Source organism: Nothobranchius furzeri, chromosome 16, assembly GCF_043380555.1.
Source record: "Nothobranchius furzeri strain GRZ-AD chromosome 16, NfurGRZ-RIMD1, whole genome shotgun sequence".
Classification (NCBI taxonomy): Eukaryota; Metazoa; Chordata; class Actinopteri; order Cyprinodontiformes; family Nothobranchiidae; genus Nothobranchius; species Nothobranchius furzeri.
In genome coordinates, this window is record NC_091756.1 from 61,323,508 (window position 1) to 61,351,475 (window position 27,968).

The window sequence follows — 27,968 nt, forward strand, 5'->3', positions numbered from 1 at the left end:
ATACTTATTTTCCACCCTGATTTACAAATAAATTCTTTAAAAATCCTGCCATGTGAATTCATGGATTTTTTTTCACATTCTGTCTCTCACAGTTGAAGTGTACCTATGATGAAAATTACTGACCTCTGTCATCATTTTAAGTGGAAGAACTTGCACAACCGGTGGCTGACTAAATACTTTTTTGCCCCACTGTACTTCATCCCACTCCTTTTCAGACTGTAAATTGATTCATTTGAAGTATGATTTCTTATTTTAATTGTAATTATTATTTATTCATTATTCATTTATCATTATTATGTATTGTTCTTTAATTTTATCTTTACATGTTCGAAAAACAAACTTCTTCATCATCCTCAAAAAATCAGGATTAAAGTGGAAATGTTGGGAAAAAGTCTAAATCTAAAGGCAACTAAGGAAGTACGGCCTACCACAAGAGCTGCTGATCATCTTCTACACTGCTGCAGTCGAATCCATACTTTGCTCATCCATCACTGTCTGGTTTGGGTCAGCCACAAAAATGGACAAATGCAGACTACAGCGTATTATTAAAACAGCAGGAAAAATCATTGGTGCCCAGCTAACCTCTGTCCAGGAACTGTACATCAGCAGGAGCAGGAAAAAGGCAGGGAATATTGTCCAAGATGCCACACATCCTGCATCTACTCTCTTCCGTCTCCTCCCATCTGGCAGACGCGATAGATCACTGTACACAAAAACTACCAGACACAAGAACAGTTTCTTTCCTTCAGCCATTTCTCTCCTGAGTCTGTAGATTCTTTTACCATCCTTTTACTATAGTTTTTATTACTTAATCAGTATGTTTATGTGTGTGTGTGTGTGTGTGTGTGTGTGTGTGTGTGTGTGTGTGTGTGTGTGTGTGTGTGTGTGTGTGCGTGCGTGCGTGCGTGCGTGCGTGCGTGTGTGTACGTGTATGCATATATGTATATATGTGTGTGTGTAAATGAACATGTGTGTGGGTATACATGTTCTTATGTGTTTTGAGGTATTTTTATTCTCATTTATTGTGGTTGTTGTATGTTTTAGAGAGCGAACATCTACCGAAGACAAATTCCTTGTAAATGTAATTTTACTTGGCCAATAAATCTGAAATCTGAATCTGAAGTGCTATTTCAAATTAATTCTAAATATAATTTCCAGAAAAATGGTCAAACTTTGAATAAACATGGTTAAGATGTTGTAAAAAATGAATCAAAGTTAGAAAGTTTCAATAAAAAGTCTAAAGTTATTTTAGGAAAAGCCCAAGAAGCAAACCCTTTTACTCTTGAACCTGACTGCCTTTGATCTGTTGTCATTATAAATGTAACTCAAGGATGTGACGGAAAATAATTATGAGAAGTATAAAAATAGAGGATTTTGTAAAGGAGGTGCAGTGACTGGGCAACTTGTGAGTGTTGTGGGACGGGGGAGGAGCTCCTGCTTGTTAAGAGACGAATAAAGGACAAGTCATCCTATAATCGTCGTCCAGCCACGACCCACAGACAGAGCTCAACTCTGGGGGGGGAACCTTTGGGTGGCTTGCAAACTGTTGCTGCACGTAGTTAAAGCACTAGGACCAATCACAGCAACAATGTGCTGTATTCATCGCTATGGATGTCAGTCAATGGGCCAGTCCACTGTACACCATAGAAGAAGAAGCAAATACATTTTTTTTGGTAATACAGGACTTAAGTAACTATCTGCCCATGTTTCAAATAAAAGCCCAAGTCTAATGGGCTCGACACACGGGAGGCGACATCGCCTCTCCTCCATTCATTTTCAATGAGACATGCGCGACAAAGCGATAATCGCGGGTCTCTCTCCTACCAAGCGAAACGTGAAAAACGTGCGTGTGAAATTTGGCGCTCGTGCACGTGCTGTGCACGGACGACCCAGCGACGCGATCCCAGAAAGTTGAAACATTTTTAACTTTTCATCGCTGTCGCTCGGACGAGGACCAATCAACGGAGGTTTCATTCACTGACCAATGAGCGGACAGGATGCTCCGTACACCTCCGAGCTAACATGGAGGAGAAGTTGATTATTATTATGTTTTATAGTAAAATCACAAGTAAGATTTCACATAACTCTAGCAGCACCTTGTGAAACATCATATCTACCGCTTTATTAACTCTGAACCGCTTAAATAACCTTAATTCCCTCCAACCTGACACAGCCAATCAAAACAACGGAAGTTTCGATTTCGCCATGGAACAGAACGCGTCGACGGCTTTGCCGCTGCCGCGGATCACCTCCCGTGTGACAGGTAATAAAAGCGACAGCGACAGATTTAGCTCATCGCAGTCGTTTGTCGCCTCCCGTGTGTCGAGCCCATAAATTGGCCAAAGTTGATGCCAAAGCTGTTTCAAACAAGAGGCGTTCCTGAGCCGACGCCATCATTGGAGGATTTTTCCATCACAGCTCTAGCATTTAGCCTACGCAGAAAATGCAGAGCACTGTGGTTGGCAAGACACAGAACTGTTCAGGCCAATGGTAGACCTGCTGGGGCTACAATGGGGCGGGGCTAGGACGACCTACAGAGCTAAATCTTTTGCTACTGCTATGATTGGCCTAACCCTTTGATGCATAACGGTCACTACAGTGGACAGGTACTCAAAATGGTTATTTATTAGTTTTTGCTATTAAGCGCAGCTGTTGAAGACTTTATTGCATTTGAGCTCCTCCATTTGGACTTCAGTAAGCCAAGCCAACATATTTCATGCTCAGAATGCACGCTGTCCACTGAGATGGACATGTAATAAATTATTTGTAAATTATAAAATTTTACAAAAAATATTTGTTAAAATTTGTTTCATTCACACCTAAAGACGAATGAACAAAAAATGTTAAAAAATCATGGTTGAAAATTTCATAATTCATGCATCAAAGGGCTAAATTTCTCGGTTAAAGGATGTGTGCCTTCATGCCAGTGAGTCTGAATGTTTCCACTAACGCAACAAAAACCTAGCATCTACATGTCTCACTCACACACAACATTACTTCTGAAGAACCGCTGATTAAAGTCGTGTGACAGCTGATGTATCTGACTGGCAAAAATAACAAGTTAGCATCACTTTTACCCTAAAATCAAAAACATTCCATAAAACTCCTCAAAGTGAGGAAGCTTTCTGCAAAGGATGCATCGATGTTTTCTGGGACAAAGTTTAACTAAATAAATAATAAAATCTAAGAGCTTGTGACTGGAACTCACCAACACCCTGCTTCAACCCCCAAAAACCTCCAAACACACCTACCTTTAGGACAGTGAAACTCAACTGGTGGCCAGCACGCCACGTCTCGCCCACCAGACCTTTCCATCCGGCCCTCCAACCCTTTTGACCCTAACATCCCCAAACTGGGGGACATTAAAGTTTAGCAGCTAAATTCTTGCCCCAAACATCAATAATTGTTCGTGTTCTCCAAACACAACTAAAACTACAACAGTTTAGATGGAAAACAAAGCCTTTTTTTAAATATTTATAAATTATTAAATAGTAATACTTGACTGCTGGAAAAACTCTGGCCCTTGAACAAATTTAGTGGAGGACCCCTGCTTTAGCGCCAGACCCTGGGTGTGATCAGAGAACTTTCCACCAGCAGCCCGCTGGACTGAGATGGAGTAAAATAAGTAAACATTGTGTACATGTGAGAGAAACTAATTGTAAAATCTAGTGTGTTTCCGTGTATGTTTATTTTACAATAAACGTATTAAAAAACTAGTAAATGATGAAATGTGACCGTGGGACTATGTGGGGAACTGATGTGTTCCTATTGTCTCCATAAGTAAATAAAACCTTTATGTGCGACCCACAGCGTGGAACGTAGCTCGGACAGAAATCACGTCAGAGACGTTTGTAGGTTGACCAGTTTGCATTCATAATGATTATGTTCATTTGTTTGTTTTCCTCCGCTTAACCGGGTCCGGGTCGTAGGGGTGGCAACTCAAGTAGGGCATCCCAGACAGCCCACTCCCCAGCCACCTCCACCAGCTCCTCTGGTAGGGCCCCAAGGCGTTCTCGGCCCAGACTGGAGATGTGGATCCTCCAGCGTGTCCCGGGGTGACCTGAGGGCTTCCTGTTGGCAGGACATGCCCAAAACACCATCCCAGGAATGCGTTCAGACAGCATCCTGACCTGACCTGACCTGAACCACCTCAGCGGGTTCCTCTCGATGAGGAGGAGCAGTGACTCTACTCCGAGTCCCTCCCGAATGTCACAGCTCCTCACCCTCTCTCTACAGCCGCACTCGGCCACCCTCCGGAGGAAACTCATTTCGGCCACTTGGATCTTGTTCTATTGGTCATTACCCAAAGCTCATGACCATAGTTGAGGGCTGGGACGTAGATGGACCGGTAAATTGAGCCTCGCCTTCTGGCTCAGCTCCTTCTTCACCTCGACAGACCGGTTCAGTGTCCGCACCACCAATCTGCATGTTGATCTCCCCTCCCTTCTTCCCTCCCTTGTGAACAAGAACCCAAGATACCTGAGGCAGGACCTCTCTCCTGACCCTCTCATGTTTTCTTTGTTTGTTGGTTGAATCAAACTTTTTGAACCACATTTTCTTAGTTCAATGTCCTGCTATACCTCCATCAGCCTTATGGAAGGTGGCGAGCGGCTGTTTCTTTGAGAAACGCTACGACTTTTATCCCAACATAAGTAAAAGAAAAGGTGTCTCCACAGCATATGATCTGAGAAGGATTTATGATCGAACAGCTAGAGGACTGGACCTTATCTGGACCAGTTAGTATCAACATAATCACTTTTTATAATTCTTGCAAATATATTTCCACTTCTGCTTGAGCTGTACTTTACTATCTCTGTACTCAAGGGCGCTGAAGTGATGTCCAGGGCCAACTGCTAAGCTTCTGTCTTTGAACATTTTTATTTTTGCCAGTGGAATTATTTCCATCTCAGAACCTATTTACAGGCTTTAGACAAATATCAGGTGGAGCTTGAATAGCATCTGTTGCTCGGAAACAAACATCTGATCTCCGCCAAACAACGAAATGGTTTCAGAGGTCTTACTGGGCCCATCACGGTTCAGTTAAGTGTGCTCTTTAAAAACTTCAGTTACAGACTGATGTGTACTCATTGAAATACCCAAGATGCATCTGTGTGTTTTGTAAAATTAAAATCAAAGGGTGAAAACTAGAGAGAAACAAGTTGGACCCAAGTGGCCTCGATAGCTTCTATTGCTAGAAACAACATGAAGGCAGCTGCTTTTCATTTTTAATCCCAGGACAGAATTATTTGATCACACATAATAAGTCCAGCCACAATCGCTGTGAAAACTTCAAACTCAGATCTTTTGGACACAGAATAAAGACCGTGATGAATTATTCACATCCATCTAGTCGCTCTCCCTTCACCATCGGTGTTTTGCTCAGATGATGTCATCTGACTCCGCCTTTTTGGCCTGATGCCTTGGCGCTTTCAGTGTGTCAGCCTGGCTTGACATATTTCAATGAAACATTTTGATGTTATGATCAGTAATGTTACCCCATCAGGAAGTTCATGCTGAGCATCCTCTTCTCCTCTCTGTGGAAGTGATGCTGAATTATGCCTGATTTCTATTAGTCACTGTTGTTCAGACTAGAAATTTTTAGATTATTATCATTTGAAAGTCAAATAACATAATGAAGATTTTCTGGGTGTTTTATCTGTGGTTCATGGGATATTTTGCAAATTTGTGCGCGCACGCACACACACACACACACACACACACACACACACACACACACACACAGTCATGCATGCATAAAAAAATGATAATTTTATTTTTTTGCACAAAGTAACATCAACACAGTCATTTGACTGTATTTTACTGTATATTGTCACTTCACTGCAGATAAAGAGAATAAAAATAATTTAATTTAACTATTTAACATTGATAAACAGCATTTTTAGCAACACATGTTAATTTCATGCACATTTAAAATGCAATACATCAGATATGCCATTTAAGCTTTTCCATTACTCTGATATGAATGCCTGTCCTCTATCCTCCATCAGACAGAGGTCTGGTTTATCAGAGGCTCCTGAGCCAGTGGTTTAAACTGTGTTTTGTTCCGGTGCAACCATCTGCGGTTGAGGGGATTTGGGGAGGATTTGCTGGATTACCACGCCGACATTTGTGTGCAAACAGCAGAATGTCACAGGTTGTGTGTGCTATCATGACTGAGTCAGTTAATTTGACAGAGTGGATTAAACACAATGCTCCCACTCCACCAAACAGCTTTCCTTTAAAATCTGAAACACATATTTTACACTTTTATTGTTATTTGGGGTTTGCAGAAAAACGCTGAGTATTTTCTGATACTTTTGGCTGTGATGACCAGTGTTGGGCAAGTTACTTCAAAACTGTAATGCATTATTTATTACTTGTTACCCTCATTTTAAAGTAATTCATTACATTACAATATTACTGATTTTAAAATGTAAGACATTACACTACTTTTGCATTACTTTAAGTTACTTTCACCAAAACAACTTCAATATGAATCTGGTCATGTGACGCTCAGTGAGCTCATGACATATATGTGGAAGGTGATGTGGTGTCTGAGCTAGGGTTGCTGTTAAAACAATCAGATATAATAACAGTGCTTTAAAATGATTGTTTATTAAATAAAAACAACAACAATCTGTACTCTCAGCACGCCGCCATCTTGTATTAATTGAGCAGGGAGTGAGGTGGTGGGGGCTCCAGGCCTATATTTGCCTTGGTCCTCAAATGCCTTGATACGGCCCTGGATGTGGGACTGACTTCTGGGGTGATCTGATTCTATCACATGTATAAATATTAAATGCTTATATATTATTACTTTTCACTGGTAAAAATGTGTATTGGGGATAAATCTACCTACTTGTTTCTTTTCAAGCACTTTGTTTTGTTTTCTTGATTTTATATGAATAATTTCCGGCCCTTTCTCTCTCTAACCTTCCTGCATGCTGCACGTTTTCTCCGTCTTCCAGAAAAACTGTTTCCTAGATTTCCTACTTTCTAACTAATCAGCCAAAGGGATCTACCGAACGCAAAAAAAAATCAATTAAATTAAAAAAAAAGCTTAATATGCGCTGCGCTCCAGCAGCAATGAGTTGAAATCAGTGAAACAGTGGTAGCCACAGTCTGGAGAAAATTCAGACAAGATATGCAATTTTAATATTCATCTGACATTGGAGCAGTGTACTGTACCTATAATAAACACATCTATGTGTTTGTGAAAATCTAGCTTCTTCAATATGAAATGTACGCCTCTCAATGGAAAATTTTGCTCTATTGAGTTTTTTTTTACTCTGAGGACAACTTCAGTCTACTATTCAAATGAAAATATCATGGTGGTGACCCAAAAAATGTAAAAAAAAATGTTATTGTCTTACAAAAATCCTTAAGTTCATAAACTCCTTTTGTCCATATATTATAAGTAAGTAGTAAGTAACATTTATAGTTAGTAAGTAGTAAGTAACATTTATTTATGGCCCTTATCACAGACAACGAATCATAAAGTGCTTCACACAGATCCAAACAAAATTAAAATTAAAGTCATAATGATCCCAATAACAGTTTTCACTAAAAACCTCAAAAATTCCAAAGGGAATAAAAAATAACCACTAATAAATAAATATAATGATTATAACTACAGTGATGGACTGGTGACCTGTCCAGGGTGTCCCCCATCTCTCACCTGAGAGATCGACACCAGCGCCCTGCAACCCCAATGAGGAATAAGCAGTTCAGGTCACGCGTTAGTAAACTGATTTTATGGTATTTTATTGTGAAAGAAGAATTATACTCATGATACTAAAATGATGAGATGTGTAATAATAGTTTATTTTGTTGTCTTTTTATTAATACTATTTTCTTAGCAATATAAGTAACATTATATATAATTTCGTAATATTTAGGTCGCTAAACTCCTTCTGTTGGGATCATCTGAATTGCAATCCACTGTCGTTCCTGTGCATCCATTAGAATTGGATCGTAGAGTGGGAGTCTTGTTCAGTTTTGGCATACAGCGTGATGTCATTGACAGCTCTGCTCTGGAACTGGTATCCATGGCTACTCGTTATGATGATCTGCCAGACAGTGTTCAGGTCTAATGGTTTAGGCCTCACTTGATGCTGACTAGTTCAGTTAGCTTCCAGAGTTGTCTTCCACATTCCTGCTGAGTTTTTCATGATGCTTCTTAGAGTCCAGTTGATGTTTAACATTTCTAAGCACTTTGGGATTCGTGGGTTTGGACCTCATAGGCTTCCTTGTAGTCCAGGCAATGCACAGTGTGTTTTTCTGGTTGTAGTCTCAGACAACGGTTCTGTCAACCAGCAGTTGGTGTTTGGTTACTCTGGTGTTGCTGCCCTTCTGTACCATGCTCTCTTCTTTGCAGCTATGATGCCTACCAACGTTCTTGCTGTACAGAGGCGCGTGATTGGCTGGTAGTTGAATTGGCATTTGCCCCTTTCTATGGGTCATTTAACTTTGGAACTGAAGGATAAGGGTTTGTATCCCAGTTCAAACCCATTCCAGCCAATCTTGAGAAACCTCAGTGCAGAATGGACTCTGAAGAAGAGCTACTGAAAAGCCTGGATCACACATCAGGACAATCGTGCCCATTATTATTATTTTTTTTTACCAGATTCTTCCCTACCGACAATCTTAACAATGAGCACTATTATCATAGCTCTAAAGATAGTCTTATCAAACAATCCTACCTTGTGTGGTGTGTTACGAGAACTCTGGTCTGCTCAGATGGATGTCAGGACCGCTCTGCTCATAAACCCAGGCTTTACAACATGTTGGATCATCAAGGTCTGAGTTTTGAGGACAAACGCACATGCTGCTTGTTGAATGTGACGTCCAGCCGGTCAGAGAGCAAGGTGGCAGAATCAATCAATCAGTCTTTAGTTATATAACTGCTACTGCCTTTGCGGGAGCCCAAGGCGTGGAACAGAAAATACACAAAAAACATGAAGAGCAATAAAAAGGAGATTAAAGCAACATACAGGCAACGTGCAAAGTGTAAATGCAGCACAAAAGCCTAAAACCAAGTCCCATCAAAGCCAAACGATAAAAATGAGTTTTCAAATGACGGTTAAAAACCTGCAGTGATGGTGAGAGTTTCATATGAAGTGGAAGCTCATTCCAGAGAGAAGGAGCCAAGATCAAGAAAGCCCAATCTCCTCCTGACCTGCTCCTAGTGTGTGGGACAGTCAGTAGCTCCAGGTTAGCCGAGCGTAAAGATCGTGACAGGGCATGTCTTTTTATTAGTGCTGCCAAGTACGGTGAAGCACACTATAGAGCTCCGGGAGTCGACGTCACTTCTCCCGGCATGCAACAGTTCAAATCGAAATGGCGCCATATTGGCAGGCAGAAGCCGGCAGCTGGACTATTTGTTACTGTTAGAAAACTCAATCAGACAGGAAATATGGTAGATTCCTGTTGTGCCCCAGGATGCAGAACAGATGCAGACGACATAAGGGATGAGCCATCTACAGGATTCCCCAAGATCCAGAGCGCCGCAAACGTTGGATCATTGTAATAAAACACATTAGTGACCGGGCTAAAATGAAGCTGTGGGATCCCGAGAGTAAAGGTTTTCACTTATGCAGCGACCGCTTCATATCAGGTACTTAAACCAACGTTTCCTCAACTGTGTATGGTATTTATTTTAAATGCTTTTATTACGATTCTTAGTGGGCTTCCTAAACTTATTTTGGCGTGGCTTTTTCTGTCTTATTACTCATAGCAACAAGTAAACGTCACGTAAAACGTTGCCTCGTGAGTTCTGCGTGCTGCCGTTTACGTGTTTTATGATCACAGCAATTAACCGGCTAAGCTGTATTTAATTTTTAACCAATGGTTGATCAATTGTCAGATCACACATAAAAAGCACTTTGGATTGCTATTATCTGTCTCACCGAGACAGATCTCAGACAGATCCTGAGACGCTCCTGCCTGACATATTTATTTTATTCACGGATAAAATCAGACTAGTGATTTCTCTTGGCGTTCAGTTTATACATTCAAACAGCACAGCACTCTATTTAAACTACTTACCTGTAAATCTGTTATTTGTCCATCCATCCATCCATTTTCATCTGCTTATCCGGAGTCGGGTTACGGGGGCAGTAGCGTCGAGAGTCCCTGACTTCCCTCTCCCCAGCCACCTGGGCCAGCTCCTCCGGGTAAATCCCAAGGGGTTCCCCGGCCAGGTCCGGTAAGAAGTCCGCTCCGACAGCTTCTGGCGTTTTTAAAAAGTATCCCAGGGGCACGGTAAGGGTCGGAGATGTTTAGTCTATTTAATTTCTGACTATATAAAACGATTTCTTCGGTTTTAAAGTGTGAAGTAAACTCCGACGAAGTAAAATCCAAGCCGATTCCGTTCATGTTCATGTTTACGATCCGTGTTTGTTTACCTTTTTTTCCTGCCAATATGGCGTCTACTAACTGAGAGTCACGTGGGGCCCGGAGCTCTATATGCTCCTCCTCCATATTTGTTTATTTCAAAGTCATGTTCTATCTCATGAGATTTCCTGCCTGAGCAAGGAATGCGCTTCAGTGAAAGTGGTTTGTGTGTTTAGATTTTTTTATCACCACGAGTGTGTTCCCTCATGTTTAGAAAATTGGCTGACAGTTTAAAAATATTGTCAAAGAAGTCTACTTGAAGGATTTTTTTAAATCTCGGGCATCATTCAGGTCTGGGGTAAGCTTCCTAATGAGGTTGTGTGCACAGATCTGCACAGTGACCCAGTTGGTGGTACTGCTGCCTCACAGCAAGAAGGTTGCGGGTTTGAACCTCTTTCTGCATGGAATAAGTATGCTCTCCCCATGCATGATTGCGTTTTCTCTGGGAACTATGGTTTTCTTCTGCAGGCCAAAAATATGCATGTCAGGTAGCTCTCTAAGTTGTTTTGTATGAAAGTGTCGGATAAATGATCAACACAAATATTAAGCAGCTTTAGGCAGATGAAATGTTTTGGTTCATTCTTCACCAGAACTGGTCAGTATGTTACCATTTACTTTCATTTATTTTCTGTAATTTTTTTTATGTTGTTCTCGTGAAGCACCTTGTGATTTTTATCTTGAGATAAATATAAAAGATCATTTCTTCTTCTTTTACTAATTATCAGTTGTCAACCATATTGAAACCTTCACAACGAGTTCACTCTTCAGAAAGTCTCACTTGCACCATCACCATGATCCATGGACGTAATTTTCACTTTAGAAGTGGGGGGGGCATGGGGGGGGTGTATCTTTACAGTATGTTCTAATGGGAAACAGGCTTCAACACAAACGGTTGTTTTCCGCTTGGTCCTAGAGCTCAACAGTGTCAATTTATTTTTTGGGAAATCAGCGATGCAAAACGGATTACTTTCAGTAGAGATGAACTACTGTGTGTCAGGCAACAAACCACAGAGACAGATTTTCAAAAATTTGAGGACCCGGGGAGTTTATTGGAAGTTTTGATCGGAGGAACTTCTACTCTTTGTTGGAGAAGGAAGCGCAGGAGGGGTAAACGAGCAGGAGCGCTGGTGAGACTCCGCCAGCGGGGATTTTGTATGCCTCTCCCAGCAATGCACCTAGCGAACGTCCGATCCCTACCTAATAAAATAGATGAGCTGCTCCTTCTGAACAGGACTAATCGCGATTTTGCACACTCCGCTGCCCTCTGCTTTACTGAAACGTGGCTCATTGACTTGACTCCTGATAATGGATTATACCTGCCCGGGTTTTGTTTACATCGCGCAGACCGGGAAAAAGAGCTATCAGGGAAGACGAAAGGAGGTGGAATCTGCTTCTACATTAATGAATGTTGGTGTAGAGACGCTACAGTTCTCAGTAAACATTGTAGCTCAAACTTGGAGACAATATTTCTGAACTGTAAGCCGTTTTACTCCCCGCGGGAAATATCATTATTCATTTTGATTGGAGTGTACATACATCCTCAAGCAGATGTGAGTGTTGCATTGCAGACTCTCGCCGATCAAGTTACCTCCACAGAGAACAAGTACCCAGACTCAGTGCTCATTATTTTGGGTGATTTCAATCAGGCTAAACTTAATACAGAACTACCGAAATACAGACAGCACATCAGATGTCCGACTAGAGGCAAAAACATACTGGATCATTGCTATACAGTTCTTAAAGGGGCATACCACTCTGTCCCTCGTGCAGCTCTCGGCCTCTCTGACCATAATTTGATTCATCTTATCCCCACTTATAAGCAAAAACTAAAATCTGTAAAGCCAGCCACCAGGACAGTGAGGAAATGGACAAATGAAGCAAAAGAGGAGCTACAGGACTGTTTTGATTGTACGGACTGGAGAGTATTTGCAGATGCCACCGGCGATCTGAACGAGCTAACGGACACTGTGACATCCTACATCACCTTCTGTGAGGAAGTGTGTGTGCCAACAAAGACTTTTTGCACCTTTAATAACAACAAGCCATGGTTTGCAGCGACACTGAGCCAGTTGAGACGGGCAAAGGAGCAGGCTTATAGGGCAGGAGACAGGCCTCTGTACAAATCACTCAGGAACACGTTGACTAAGGAGATCAGAGCTGCTAAAATTAAGTATGCAGCAAAGCTGAAAAACCAGTTTTCAGCCAACAACCCCACATCGGTGTGGAGAGACATTTAGCACATTACCAACTACAGGCAGTGTTGCCAGATGTACGACAATTATCGTATTTGTGCCATAATTTTGGGCTCTGTACGATGTACGATCAATAGTTTCAAAAATCCTCAAATGTACGATAATTTCACATTGCATCTAGTAACACCGTCTTTTGCTGTGGCTTTCCCAAGTCCATTACATAATTTTAAACTGTTCTGAAGTCAGATTTCACCTCAGTGCTTACAGGTATATGCTATTGTGTCTATTATAAAAACTGACTCTGGATCTGTACAATAAATAGCCCAATCACATCGATAGGGCCTACTCTCGCGAGAAACTGTAAGGTTAAATAATGTGGCAGTGGCCCGCCAGTTTTTGCTGTTTTCCCGCGAGCGCGCCGAGTTAAGTCTAAGCTAGGAGGACACAGCGACGAGACAATGGCTTCTAATCTTAAAAGAAAAACCAGAGAAGGGACGGATGAAGGTAAAGCAAAGCAACTCCAGACACAAGTTTATCGTCCTGTGTGGGAGTTGGACCCTATTTTCAAAGGATGGCTTGCACCTGTTACGGGGAACGAACCAAGGCTTTCTGTCGTTGCTGCAACATCCAGATGGTATCAGAAATCACCGTTCTCTAGAATCATGCAAAGGGAGGAGTGGTACCGACACACTCTGCACGTTTATAGGCATTATATTACTGGTTTTAAAGATGTTTATTTAAACAGGGCAATATGAAACACCTTCTTTGTTATTCTATATTGGAGTGAGAAGTTGTTTATAGAACGTTGTTATCAAATTTATAATGTACGATAATTTGTACTGAAAAACGATAATTTAGGCCTCTCTGTACAATATTGTGGGATTTTGGATCTGGCAACACTGACTACAGGAGACCATCCTCCATTTCTGATGCTAATCATGGCCTTGCTGAGGAGCTAAATGGCTTTTATTGTCGCTTTGAGGAAAGGAATGTCACACCCCTCCTCCACTCCAGCATAGCTGCAGCCACCACCCCTCACCTGGACACTCTTACTCCTCTTTCCTCTAAATCACAAGCTGCGTTCCTTGTGAAGGAAGAGGATGTCTGCAACATCTTTAGGAGACAGAACGTACGGAAGGCACCAGGCCCAGATGGAGTAACTCCATCCTGCCTCAGGACATGTGCTGTCCAACTAGCACCTGTCTTCACAACGATATTCAACAGATCGCTGGAGCTGTGTGAGGTTCCATCATGCTTCAAAAGCTCCACTATCATCCCAGTACCTAAGAAATCCTCCCCTACCGAATTGAATGACTACAGACCCGTGGCTTTGACATCAGTAGTCATGAAGTCCTTTGAGCGCTTGGCGCTGTCCCATCTTAAAAGCACCACAGGCCACCAGCTGGATCCCCTGCAGTTTGCATATAGGGCAAACAGGTCAGTGGATGATGCAATTAACATGGGCCTGCACTTCATCCTGGAACATCTTGATCAACCAAGGACCTACGCAAGGATATTGTTTGTGGATTTTAGCTCTGCTTTTAACACCGTTATACCAGAAATCCTCACCTCAAAGCTCTCTCAGCTCACTGTTTCCCCTGCTATGTGTCAGTGGATTTCCAGCTTCCTGACAAATAGGAGCCAGCATGTGCGGTTGAACGACGTTACATCTGGCACAAGGTTGATCAGCACCGGTACACCAATGACTGCACCTCTAAGGACTCAGCTGTAAAAATCCTGAAATTTGCAGATGACACCACTGTCATTGGGCTCATCCAGGATGGTGATGAGTCTGCTTATCAGCGAGAAGTTGAGAGGCTGGTGGTCTGGTGTAGTCAGCACAATCTTGAGCTTAACACCCTTAAGACTGTGGAGATGGTCGTGGATTTTAGGAAGCTTCCCACAGTGCTGCCCCCCCCACAATATCCAACAGCCCAGTGATAATGGTGGCTTCATTCAAGTTCTTGGGAACTATCATTTCCAGGGATCTGAAGTGGGAGACAAACATCAACTCCATCCTCAAAAAGGCTCAGCAGAGGATGTATTTCTTACGGCAACTAAGGAAGTACGGCCTACCACAACAGCTGCTGATCATCTTCTACACTGCTGCAGTCGAATCCATACTTTGCTCATCCATCACTGTCTGGTTTGGGTCAGCCACAAAAATGGACAAATGCAGACTACAGCCTATTATTAAAACAGCAGGAAAAATCATTGGTGCCCAACTGCCCTCTGTCCAGGAACTGTACATCAGCAGGACCAGGAAAAAGGCAGGGAATATTGTCCAAGATGCCACACATCCTGCATCTACTCTCTTCCATCTCCTCCCATCTGGCAGACGCGATAGATCGCTGTACACAAAAACTACCAGACACAAGAACAGTTTCTTTCCTTCAGCCATTTCTCTCCTGAATCTGTAGATTCTTTTACCTTCCTTTTACTATAGTTTTATACTTAGTCAGTATGCTTATGGATATGAGTGTGTGTGTGTGTGTGTGTGTGTGTGTGTGTGTTCTCTGGAGGTTTCTTCCTGTTAAAATGGAGTTTTCCTCTCCACTGTCGCTTTATGCTTGCTTAGGCCCTGTCCACACGTAGCCGGGGATCTGCCAAAACGTAGATATGTTTCTACGTTTTGGCCTGTCATCCACACGAAAACGGAGTTTTTTCACACGAAAACGGATCTTTTTAAAAACTCCGGCCAAAGTGAAGATCTGCGTTTTCTCCGTTTTGGGTGTCTGCGTGTGGACAGACAAAACCGGAGTTTTAAGGTCCGCAACGTCACTTTCCGTGACAAAAAATGCTGACATCACGTGTGCGACCTGTGTTTACACTAGCCGACATCATGGATGCCCTCAGAGCTGCGCTCGCTTTATCAATTGTCCAAGCGCTGTTTGCTTGTTTGTTTTTGCAAGAGGAATTACTGTTCCTTGCGGAAGACCACAGACGAAGGACGAGGTTAAGAACGGGGGAAGTACTGCCACCTACAGGTCTGGCATGTCCTTAACAACGTATTTATCCGGGTACGTGTGGACAGAGTTTGTTTTTAAAACGCTGTGGTGTGGATGCAAGTTTTTGGAGGGGCGGATATTCGTTTTTAAAAAAAACCCGGCTACGTGTGGACTAGGCCTTAGTCTGAGGATTGCTGTATAGTCACAGACACTAGTCAGTGACTTGATGAAATTTGCTGGGTTCCTTATATAGGAAACTTTTTTCTGATTGCCTTAATGAACTGATGTGAATTGGAATGTTTATTATGTGAAGTGCCTTGAGTTGACTCTTGTCGTGATTTGGCGCTTTATAAATAAACTTGAATTGAATTGAATTTACTTCCCAATCACTCTTAGATGTCACTGGCAGCTGATTTTGTCTTTCCCTATCATTTGCTTTTCCTCTTTCTCTTTGTGTGTGAGTCAGTGTGTTCCAGCATGTGCAAGCTCCTGATAAGATGGTCTTCATCATATTGACTAATTCCATGTTTTTGCCACAACTGTAGTCCTTGCCAGTTGGATGTAACACAAGCTAGGCTTTGGAATCGTGTCCTTTTAGTTTGCTGACTCGAAGATTTTGTCAATATATTCAAGAAGAATTCAGAAACTTCTGTCAAATGTATTTTTTAAATTAGTGACTGACGACAAATCTTGTGTTATTAAAGACTCTTCTCAGTGACCAGTTGCCACTGCTTTATGTTCCTCCGCATCCCAAAGTATTCACAGATGGCCCAGTTCTCGCATGGTAGTCCCCTACTAGTGGCAGTGAGAGATATGTGACCCGTTTGTGTCCAGCCTGCTAACAGTTGCGTCTGTGTGAATCTGCCCCTGGATGATTCCATCCTAACTTACAGTGGGGGCAGGATGTAAATGTAAAATTTAAAAAAATCCTTCAAAACAAACTAAGTAACTGCCAGAGTAGCTGTAATATGCTCTCACCAAACACATATAAGTAAGGGCTGAATTTTGATCAAGAACCAACAAAGAAAGTGTATTTGTATGACGTGTTAGGGGTGTTTTTGCTCCCTTCTGTCCCTCTCTCTCCTACAGCATCTATTACAGTTACACACACATACCAAGTTTTGACATCATTTAGGGACTTCTTGCTACTTTTAGAACAGCAAAAGATAATTTCTTTATTAAGGAGTTGTCAACAGTTGGCCAACCCAGAAACATGTCCACTCAACAAGGTTCAGTAAGATCTCCAGCTAGCCTAACACGAATGTTTCATGTTAACTTTATTTTCTCTCTAAGTGTTTTTCTCCCAGAAGAAGCGACAATGACGTTCTGCTGAGCTGTGGTGGCCTCATGGAGGGGGCCATCGACTAGCACACTGCTGCTAACCACTTAAACATTCTCCCTCTCCTGATAATAACTTTTTGGTTTCCTTGACGTTGGATGTGCTACTACTAGTTTACCCGTTTAATTATAGATCCACTAGGATAAATACAATAAAGTTTATCTTTCACCAAATACAATATTTACTAAGACATCACAATATAACTATATAGACACACTACTTGTGTGTGTGTGTGTGTGTGTGTGTGTGTGTGTGTGTGTGTGTGTGTGTGTGTGTGTGTGTGTGTGTGTGTGTGTGTGTGTCTGCTCTGTCTTCTCGATCCCCAGTGAGTCGTGGAGGATGGCTGCTTATACTGAGCCAGGATCCTCTGGAGGTTTCTTCCTGTTAAAAGGGAGTTTTCCTCTCCACTGTCGCTGCATGCTTGCTTAGTCTGAGGACTGCTGTAGAGTCACTGACACTAGTCAGTGGCTTGATGCAATTTGCTGGGTTCCTTATATAGGAAACATTATTTCTGATTGGCTTAATGACCTGTGAATTGGAATGTTTATTATGTGAAGGTCCTTGAGACGACTCTTGTCGTGATTTGGCGCTTTATAAATAAACTTGAATTGAATTGAATTGAAAAACTGCAGAACAACGCAGAGACAACATGCAAACCTGACCACAAAGGCAGCAGAGTCGCTGTTAACCACTACACACAGATCAAAGGTTACCTAACATTTTCCTCCTCCCTCTACTTTTTATTTAGGTCGCTGTCGTCCCATTTGTCTCGCTGTAAAGAGTTCATTTGTCTGCAAGGTTTTATCTGATTATGCATCAGTCAGCAGTTTCCAACTCTTGTAGTGTTTTCTCTTCTGCAGTTCCCTGAAAAATACAAGCACTTGTCAAAGCTTCGTACTTGTGCATTAGGGGTGTTTGATGCTTCTAATCTTTACCCAGATCTTAGTGCAGTAAAAACCTCACACAGCCGACACATCATCTGGTTTGGGGCTCAGGACAGAATCACTGCAGTAGATCAACACGTCCGATTAGAAGCCCATCCTGCACCCACCTGAACCTCATGGTCCTTTTGAGGTTACTCATGCTTTTTGGAGATTTATTTATCGATTTACTTAAACGCATTAGCTTGTTCTTTGCTCAAACACAACATCTTTTGCCTCCTCTGCGACTAAATATTTCAGATATGCAGGATCAAAGTCATTTTAAAGATCTACTCAGTGTGTCAAGTCAGGCTTGGACTTTCTCAGACTAGGAACCATGTTCAGCAGAAGGGGTTCCACAGGGACAGTAAAGGTGGTACACCTCTGAGGTGTAACTTTAACATCCCACAGGTGTGTGTGGATGTGGGGTGGGGGGAGAAACAGTGGAACATGTTTTGTGTGACTGCGTAAAATGAGAGGGAAGTAGAGGACAACTCAGGGAGACATCAAAAGACATAGGAGGTGGAGTGATGACTGTAAGGAATTAGTTAAATGGTGAAGAAAGGAATTATAAGTTGGTTGTTGGGTTTCTAAAGCACTGTGGTCTGTTGAATAGAATTTAGTTTTTTTTTTTTCTTTTTTTCCCGCTCTTACTCCGACTCACACTCCAGCACAGTAGGTGGCGGTAATGCACCTAGCAGTTAGATGCCACCTGCCAACAAACTCGAAGAAGAAGGTGTAATTTTACCAGAGAGCATGGTGTTCTGAGCCAGCCGTTCAGTAACTTCAGAACTGAATACATCTACCAAAATCAGAGAGGCAGCCGGTAAGATAAAGTTATAACATATTGCTGGTTGTGAACGGACGTTGCTGCTGGTGCAGCGGTTAAATAAGAAACCTGACCTGATTGTTTGTTTGCCCAGGCGTGGCCCAAACGACTGAGACTCTGTTGATTTGTTTGGTAAAATCACAACATTGTTTGTGGTTATTTGCCAGTTAGTAAGATAATTACTTTATTTTGAATCTGAAAATGGTTTTAGCAAGTTGTTTGTTGCAGTTTTCTCAACATTTCATTTGGTGATAACTCTGCTCCCAAAATGGTTTGTTCATTTTTGGGTTCTGTGATTAATTTCAATGGAAGATTAATTATAAAAGACAATGATAAATAGCTTATATTTTTCTAAGGGAACTATTTGATGTTTAACACTGTTTAAAAAGTAATGCTGTTTAAAAAATAATTATGTAAAATTCTGTAAAACTAGTTTAAGGTTATATGTCTGCTTGATTGAAGGTTTTTCACCTGACCTGAGCTGACATGCTGAAAATAAACATAAAAGCAAAAAGTGAAGCGTTGTTTCGGTCTCGGAGTGAAATCCAGTTTCTAAACTCTGGGTGGATGTTTGTCCCTCTCAAGTGGGGAACTTGACGCAGCGGTTCAGGTCAGCTAGACAGCACACTCATGTTCTCACGATATCTGCTGACGGCGGAATCCTAATTTCTGAATGAACACAGGGCGTTCCACGTGAAAGGTGTGAGTGGTACAAGCTGTCATTCGAAAACTTGAACAGTTATTAACAGGGGTGAGGGACAACTCGTGAAGCTGACAGCAACCCATGCTGACTTGATGTAAAATAGTATTATTGGGTGTTTTTTACAGAGGTGATGAGGTAAAAGGTTCTTCCTGATCCTCCATTCTGGAATATTTGCTTGCTTTGCGAAGAATGTACAAACAATATTTCCGTGATGATAAATAACATTAACTTGTGGTGGGGTTGCCATAAATAAACAAGGGATTTATCTGTATCTGAAAACTAAAAAGGCACATTTCTTAATGAATCAGTAGGAAGATACAGCCATTAATAATAATTTATTAGGGGTGGATACTTATTGTTCTGTATTTTTAAGTCTATGAATTTATTTATAGATAATATATAAAGTAGGCATCAAGCCACAATTTGAAAAGCTGCCTTCACTCCAAACAAGATAATCTAACATCTAATTTTATTTTCACATACAGGGAGTGCAGAATTATTAGGCAAATGAGTATTTTGTCCACATCGTCCTCTTCATGCATGTTGTCTTACTCCAAGCTGTATAGGCTCGAAAGCCTACTACCAGTTAAGCATATTAGGTGATGTGCATCTCTGTAATGAGAAGGGGTGTGGTCTAATGACATCAACACCCTATATCAGGTGTGCATAATTATTAGGCAACTTCCTTTCCTTTGGCAAAATGGGTCAAAAGAAGGACTTGACAGGCCCAGAAAGGTCAAAAATAGTGAGATATCTTGCAGAGGGATGCAGCAGTCTTAAAATTGCAAAGCTTCTGAAGCGTGATCATCGAACAATCAGGCGTTTCATTCAAAATAGTCAACAGGGTCGCAAGAAGCGTGTGGACAAACCAAGGCGCAAAATAACCGCCCATGAACTGAGAAAAGTCAAGCGTGCAGCTGCCAAGATGCCACTTGCCACCAGTTTGGCCGTATTTCAGAGCTGCAACATCACTGGAGTGCCCAAAAGCACAAGGTGTGCAATACTCAGAGACATGGCCAAGGTAAGAAAGGCTGAAAGACGACCACCACTGAACAAGACACACAAGCTGAAACGTCAAGACTGGGCCAAGAAATACCTCCAGACTGATGTTTCTAAGGTTTTATGGACTGATGAAATGAGAGTGAGTCTTGATGGGCCAGATGGACGGGCCCGTGGCTGGACTGGTAATGGGCAGAGAGCTCCAGTCCCACTCAGACGCCAGCAAGGTGGAGGTGGAGTACTGGTTTGGGCTGGTATCATCAAAGATGAGCTTGTGGGGCCTTTTCGGGTTGAGAATGGAGTCGAGCTCAACTCCCAGTCCTACTGCCAGTTTCTGGAAGACACCTTCTTCAAGCAGTGGTACAGGAAGAAGTCTGCATCCTTCAACAAAAACCTGATGTTCATGCAGGACAACGCTCCATCACACGCGTCCAAGTACTCCACAGCGTGGCTGGCAAGAAAGGGTATAAAAGAAGAAAAACTAATGACATGGCCTCCTTGTTCACCTGATCTGAACCCCATTGAGAACCTGTGGTCCATCATCACATGTGAGATTTACAAGGAGGGAAAACGGTACACCTCTCTGAACCGTGTCTGGGAGGCTGTGGTTGCTGCTGCGCGCAATGTTGATGGTGAACAGATCAAAACACTGACAGAAGCCATGGATGGCAGGCTTTTGAGTGTCCTTGCAAAGAAATGTGGCTATATTGGTCGCTGATTTGTTTTTGAATGTCAGAAATGTTTATTTGTGAATGTGGAGATGTTCTATTGGTTTCACTGGTAAAAATAAATAATTTAAATGGGTATATTTGTTTTTTGTTAAGTTGCCTAATAATTATGCACAGTAATAGTCGCCTGCACACACAGATATCCCCCTAAAACAGCTACAACTAAAAACTACTTCCAAAAACATTCAGCTTTGATATTAATGAGTTGTTTGGGTTCATTGAGAACATGGTTGTTGTTCAATAATAAAATTATTCCTCAAAAATACAACTTGCCTAATAATTCCTCACTCCCTGTATAGTAAACTGAAATGAAGGGGTTAAACAGGCAAAGCTCTTAGCAACCGTTGCTAAAACTAGTGCTGTTCACTGAGCTGTTTGCATTGTGTCCAACAAAGAATGTCAAAGAAAATATAATTTTTATTCTTTTCCCTGATGACTCTTTATTTTAGACAGAGGGGTCCAAGCCTGGTTCAGACGTGTCATCAAGCCCTTTGACAAACAGGCGTCCCATCCTGGCATCGAGCCCCCTGCCCAGCCAGCATTCCTAATTTCAATTTCTAGTGTTAGGGTTAGACGTTGGGAGCCCTAATATTGTGTGTGCAAATGCTCAGGTCAAAAGGTCATAAACCAGACATACGTGATGTATTTAGTCTTCTCTGAGGCATTGCTACTCGCCTCATTCTCTGAGCCTGCTCATGTTTTATACATTCCAGTCTTCGCTCTGAGTCCTGCGTATTCCCACGATATGTAAAACCTGGAGAGATCTACAGGTTGTTTTACTTCCGGCGTGACTTTTCCTCTCTCAGGTGTTGTTTTGTCAGCCTGGTGGTTGAGGATGTGAGAAGGCCCATCGATAGGGTGAATACCTCTACCGGCCAGTACGCATTCAGTGAGTGAGTAGATTCCTAAGATGCTGTTAAACTGAACGTGTGTACAGCTCCCACTACGCTACACATCTAGGCTGATCAATAAAATCTGTCAGGAGACATTAGAGCAGTGTTTCTCAACCCTGGTCCTCAGCACCCCCGTCCTGCATGCTTTCTATGTTGGAGTTTCCAACAGCACTGTTCGTCTGCTGCCACACACCTGACTGAAACAAATGAGAGATTAACAGGCTTCTGCAGCATTTGATGTCATCCTGAGGAGGCAATGCAAATATGTGAACTAGCGTGCTGAAGCAGAGACATGGGAAACATGCAGGACGTGTGTGTGTGTGTGTGTGTGTGTGTGTGTGTGTGTATGTGTGTGTGTGTGTGTGTGTGATTACCATGGTAAAGGTCACTGGGGTCAACTCAATTCAAGATGCACATTAGCCAACAAAGGGAACAGCTAAAACTCGGCTGATTGAACAGATAGTGATCTAAAATCTGTCATGTTAGATGATTTTATGAGATTCTTTTAGTTTTTTCTTAACTTTATTTATTTTTAGATTAGAAGAAAAATGCTATAATTTGGCTAAACTGCTACATTTCCCAGCATAAGACGATCCATTTATTTAGGCAGAAACAGCTAATTGTGAATATCACGACTACAGCTCAGTGCTAACATGGATTACTTTTGCTGTTATTCTTCTAGCTGACAGGAATGACTGAAAAAGAGAGAAAAGTGCACGGACCGCTTTAAAATCCTAACTAAAAGCTCCTCACATCAACTCTATACCATGCTACTGTTTGGGAATTGTTATATGATTTGATTTATTATCAGTAGTAGAAGTCTCATGATTTGCAGGAATTTCCAAAAGATGGCCCTGGAAATATGAAAACATAAAAACACAACTCTAATTTAGGCCCTGTCCACACGTAGCCGGGGATCTGCCAAAACATAGATATTTTTCTACGTGTTGGCCTGTCATCCACACGAAAACGGATCTTTTTAAAAACTCCGGCCAAAGTGAAGATCTGCATTTTCTCCGTTTTGGGTGTCTGCGTGTGGACGGACAAAACCGGAGTTTTAAGGTCCGCAACGTCACTTTCCGTGACAAAAAATGCTGACATCACGTGTGCGACCTGTGTTTACACTAGCCGACAGCATGGATGCCCTCAGAGCTGCGCTCGCTTTATCAATTGTCCAAGCGCTTTCTGCTTGTTTGTGTTTGCAAGCGGAATTACTGCTCCTTGTGGAAGACCACAGACGAAGGACGAGGTTAAGAACGGGGGAAGTACTGCCACCTACAGGTCTGGCATGTCCTTAACAACGTATTTATCCGGGTACGTGTGGACTAGGTCTGAATCTTCATCCACACTCGGCAAAGTTTTGATTCTATTGCTGTCCCATGTTAGGCCTTTTGACTGATGATGTACATCCACATTGACGTTCACAGCGCACTCTCAGGCTGTAGGCCAAATTATACGCTGCATGTGCTCCCAAACCCATCATCCTTCCAGTCAGGACCCCAGAGGAGATGGACGATGAAGAATAGATGACATTCTGAGCTCTAAAGCCTCACACATGTTTTTATTTTTACCTCCAGACTTCTTGGGATCCATCTGTTTAAACATTTAAAGAATATGTTGCTCTTGTCTGCCTGAGAGAGCTCAGCAGCTTGACCAAGAACTGGAACATAAGTGCTGTCGAGTAAACATGCATCTTTCAGCTGTGAGTTAGGAGGAGATGGGGTCTGTGGAGCTGCTGTGAACAACTGACCAGCCGTTTTCTCTCTGAGTTAATTGAAGAATTTAGCAACTTCCTGATGTTTTTCTTGCAAACAACCTCCACTGCACATATTTGTGGGCTGCTTGGAGAACAGTTTGTTCCTGGCATTTCATCATGAACAGGAGACGCAGCAACACAGAGGAGGAAGTTGTGGATGGGATGCTTCAATCAGACTCCAATGCATTCTCTGCAATAGCTCCAAAGAAAGGTATAAAAACGGTTTAAAATGAGCTCCAAAGTCACTAAATCTGTGTTTTCTGATGTGAATAAAAAGCTTTTTTTTTCTAAAGCATGTTTTTGGGTTTAAACTTGGAGTCTTTTGCTTCCCTGTCTCATTGTTCATAATTGGCTTTCTTAGGCAGATGGCACTTTTTTACATAAAACCAGATTCTGACACCGAGTGTCTCCCTCAAGACCTCCCCCGATTTTCTGAGAAAGCCTCTGAATAGATCCCGACGAGCCATTACTGTTCTCCACTTTCCTCAGTTTATTTCTATTTACAGCAGTTAATACAATTATTCCCAGTCGTGACCTATTTAAGAGGAGCGCACTGTGAGCCATTAGCATTCAGCGAGTCTACAAAGTTACCGCGTTGATGGATTTGTAAAAGGAGGTTGTGTTTTTTGCCGCGTGCGGAGGTGGAGGCTCAGAGGCCTCCTGTTTGTCTTCATTTAACTGATTTTCTGTTGCCATAGGAGCTGGCGTCTTTTTTTCCCCTCTCCCATGAAAGAGCAGCACTTCAGAGCACGCTGTCTGGATTCAGATCAACAAGAAGGTGTCAGGGGAGTTGTCCAGGATTTTACACGCATCATCGCTCCCATTACATGACTCGCAGCTCAGTTTAGAGAGAATATTTAGTTTAGAGCTTTGTCTCCATTAGTTCACAGCCATTCATGGGTACTGATGCGGGCTGGGTAGATCTTTGAAGACAACATGCATGTACAGCTTGTTTGGAGAGATAATTAATCCCCATAATAATAATAATAATAAGGTTAAGTATTTCTTTTCGTTTTTGTTTTTATTCTATTTTTTAAATTTCTTTTGTAAGATTTTGTAATCTCCCCTTGGTACAATTTGATTTATAACTCTTCCAGAAAACAGTTAAGACAGGGTATCTGCGGGTCCTTAAAAAGTCTTTAAAAGTCTTAAATTAGCGTTTCCAAATTTAAGGCCTTAAAAATCCTTAAAAATGACAAATAATCCTTAAATACAGTTTCCAAAGGTCTTAAATTACCAAAGACCCAATAAACAAGATTCTTCCATTTTTGTCAAATTTTCGTGAATTTCTAGTTGGCGTTCAGCATTTTTTGCGTGTACGATGTTGGCGTAAGCGGAACCGTACACATTCAGTTGGTTGTGAAAGGGGGCTATTTTTAGATGAGCACATTAGCTGGTTAAGCTAGTGGGAGCTCGCGCCATGGGGAAGTGCAAGTTTAATGTTAACTGGATGGCTAATCCCACGTTCGCGACGTGGTTAGCACCGTTTCCAGGCAATAGCCGGAAATTATAACTTAAATTTAATTTTAAAAATAGCTTAAATTTGGTCAAAGTGGCCTTAAAAATGTCTTAAAAAGTCTTAAATTTGGCTCCTTTAAACCTGCAGATACCCTGTTAAGAGACTTCTCAGGAAATCAAGCAGAAAAAGAAAAAGTCAGCAGACTATTCTGGATACAAGCCGCTCGCTGGCCCCCTCCACTGGAGTTTTATTCAACCACACAGCCTAGACTCACTTCCCTCTGCAGATCAGAGGCTCCTAACCTTTTCTGTCTGAAATATGTTTCATCCTCATCAGCTCAGTTCAACTATCGGCACACCTGCTGGGTTCAAAATGTGTTCATCGCTGTCATTTTAAAGTCAGTGATAAACTATAAAAAATAAATGAAATCTTTATGGCATGAGTGAAGGCGTTATAAGGAGCCTAAGTCACGAAAGTGACGTCATCGAACCAGACACGGAGAAAACGGAGGGAAAAGGGCCGTAAGTTCAGCAAACTCCACACAGGTGGAACGAACCACCAGAAATCAGGTCGTTTGGTGAGTAGCCGCTGGTTTGGGGAGAGGAGATTATGTGGTGTCGTCACATGTGACGTGTCGATTTCTAGTTTGTAGTCATGATAATTACGAAGTTTTACAAGCGGATAAATCTCAAAGTACGTGACTGGCGTGGTCGAAACACCCATCATTACTTTTCGTTTAACTTGCAGTACAACATATGCGTGATCCAGGGTGTAAGGCTGAGCGGGTTAGAAAATAGAGTTTTAGCCCCGTTGACTTGGATTCATTTGTTCGTTCTTCCAGGGACCCAGGATGCGGATGATGAAGTAGACTTAAGGTTGGTTTACGCTTGACGCGTCCGCGCGGCGAAATTGCATCATTTTAACAACCACGCCCCTCCACCGCGTCTCTGCACGGCCCAAACTTTCCGCAATGCACACCTAGGAAATTTTCTAACCACGCGGACGGTCGGACGCGGAAAAACATGGCGGACCGGCAAGAATTAGTATGGCAGAGGTTCGTAAACACAGACATTTGTATGATTCAGCTCTCAGAGATCACCGTGATCAACATGTTGTTAATAATTCTTGGAGAGAAATAGCTCGCACTGTCGGAAAAGACGAGAACGCTGTTAAAAATGCTGGAATGCCATGTTGTAAACAGTAATTTTTACTTCTACTGTGGTGTAGTGTTGGATGCATGCCGTAGAGCTCCATGCTGCCCCCTACAGTTTGGGAGAATATTGGCTCACCGCAGAGACGAGCCGCATGAACCGTAAACGCTGCGAGTTGTGAAGCGAGTTCCATCCGCGGGCCGCATCACCAAGCGGAAAGTGAATGCGTCAAGCATAAACCAAGCTTTAGACTCCCTATTGGGTCCCTTATATAGGTCCCTGTACACAACCTGATCTGAGATGTAACTGCCTTAAGCTTAATCCAAGTGATGGTTAGACTTCATCAGAGTTGTCCCCGGTCTCTGTTTGTCTTTGGTGTGGATCATGAGGCATCTGGCTGTAGAAAGGAGGGTGTCTGGATTGGAACCACCAGGGTTTCAGCTCTTCTTTTTGCAAATTATGTGCTTCTAGTGGCTTTTTTAAAACCACGACCATCCATCATACACGGGGGTGGTTTGCAGTCAAGTGTGAAGCAGCCGAGCGGAGAGTCAGCTCCTCCAAGTCTGAGTATGTGGTTCTCAACAGGAAAAAGGTGGGATGCTCCCTCTGAGTCGGGAGTGAGTCTCTGCCTCAAACGCAAGAGTTTAAGTATCTTGGTGTTCTGTAAATGGCCTGTCTTTGTATAGCGCCTTCCCCAAAAGCACTTTCATCCATTCACACACTGGTGGGGATGAGCTACAGTGTAGCCACAGCTAACCTGGGGCACACTGACGGAGGTGAGGCTCCCACCGGTCCCTCCGACCACCACCAGCAGGCAAAGTGGGTTAAGTGTCTTGCTCAACGACAGCGACAGACTGAGCTGAGCTTGAACCTGTAACCTTCCGATCACGGAGCGAGCACTCCTGTGCCACCATCGCCCAACAACACTGTCTTCACACCCTCAAAAAGTTTAAAAAAATTTTGTGGCAAACAGAACAGATTGAAGAATGTCTCGCAAAAAAATGCAAAAATATAAACATTTACTCACTCGTGACTGAAGGAATACAGAGATGCACGGCAAACGTTTCATTCGTGGACAGAAATGGCGAGACACATGGGTTTAGAGGTGGCGATCGCATGAAGAGGTGAAGCCGATTTTTAGACTCGGTGTTCAAAATTAAGTATTTTTTTTTGTTTTTGCCTAAAAAAGTTAAAAATAATAGAGGTTGTCATAAATAATACATGCAAAGGATAAACTAAATATCGATTCAATAACCTTTTGGATAAATATGCAACAGTTTAACACCTTTTTACAGTTCGTGTTGATTAATTTATTTTCATTCCTATTTAGTTGTAAAGCACATTGATAAAACTAGTCAAACAAAGGTGCTGCACAATAATAAAGCATAGGAAAACATAAATATGTTACAGCTTTCCAATAAGAGCTGGGAGCTGCTGTTGGTATATTTTAGACTATTTTTCTACCCATTTAAATGAGTAAAACTAATATTTCTATTATATATTTTTTACACCAGTCCACAGCATCCTCCCGCCAGCTGCTTTTAACAAATACTCTCCAGTGCAGATCACTGACACTGAACCCACAGAGGTTTACGGCCCTTACAGTCAGAGCTGGACCAGAAACTGGCCCTGTAGCGGGCTTAAATAAAAATGAAA

General features: G+C 42.2%; 1 protein-coding gene across 2 annotated transcripts in view; it reads left to right on the plus strand.

Annotated features, from left to right (window-relative positions):
- The window catches only part of tprg1 (tumor protein p63 regulated 1), a 117,974-nt gene continuing 90,006 nt past the window's right edge, over positions 1–27,968 (plus strand). Inside the window, exon 1 of one of the 2 annotated variants that reach the window (XR_011516953.1) lies at positions 1–18,620. The gene's annotated coding sequence lies outside the window, so the exon portion shown is untranslated. The remainder of the gene's footprint in view (positions 18,621–27,968) is intronic. The other variant, XM_070545892.1, reaches the window with a different exon arrangement.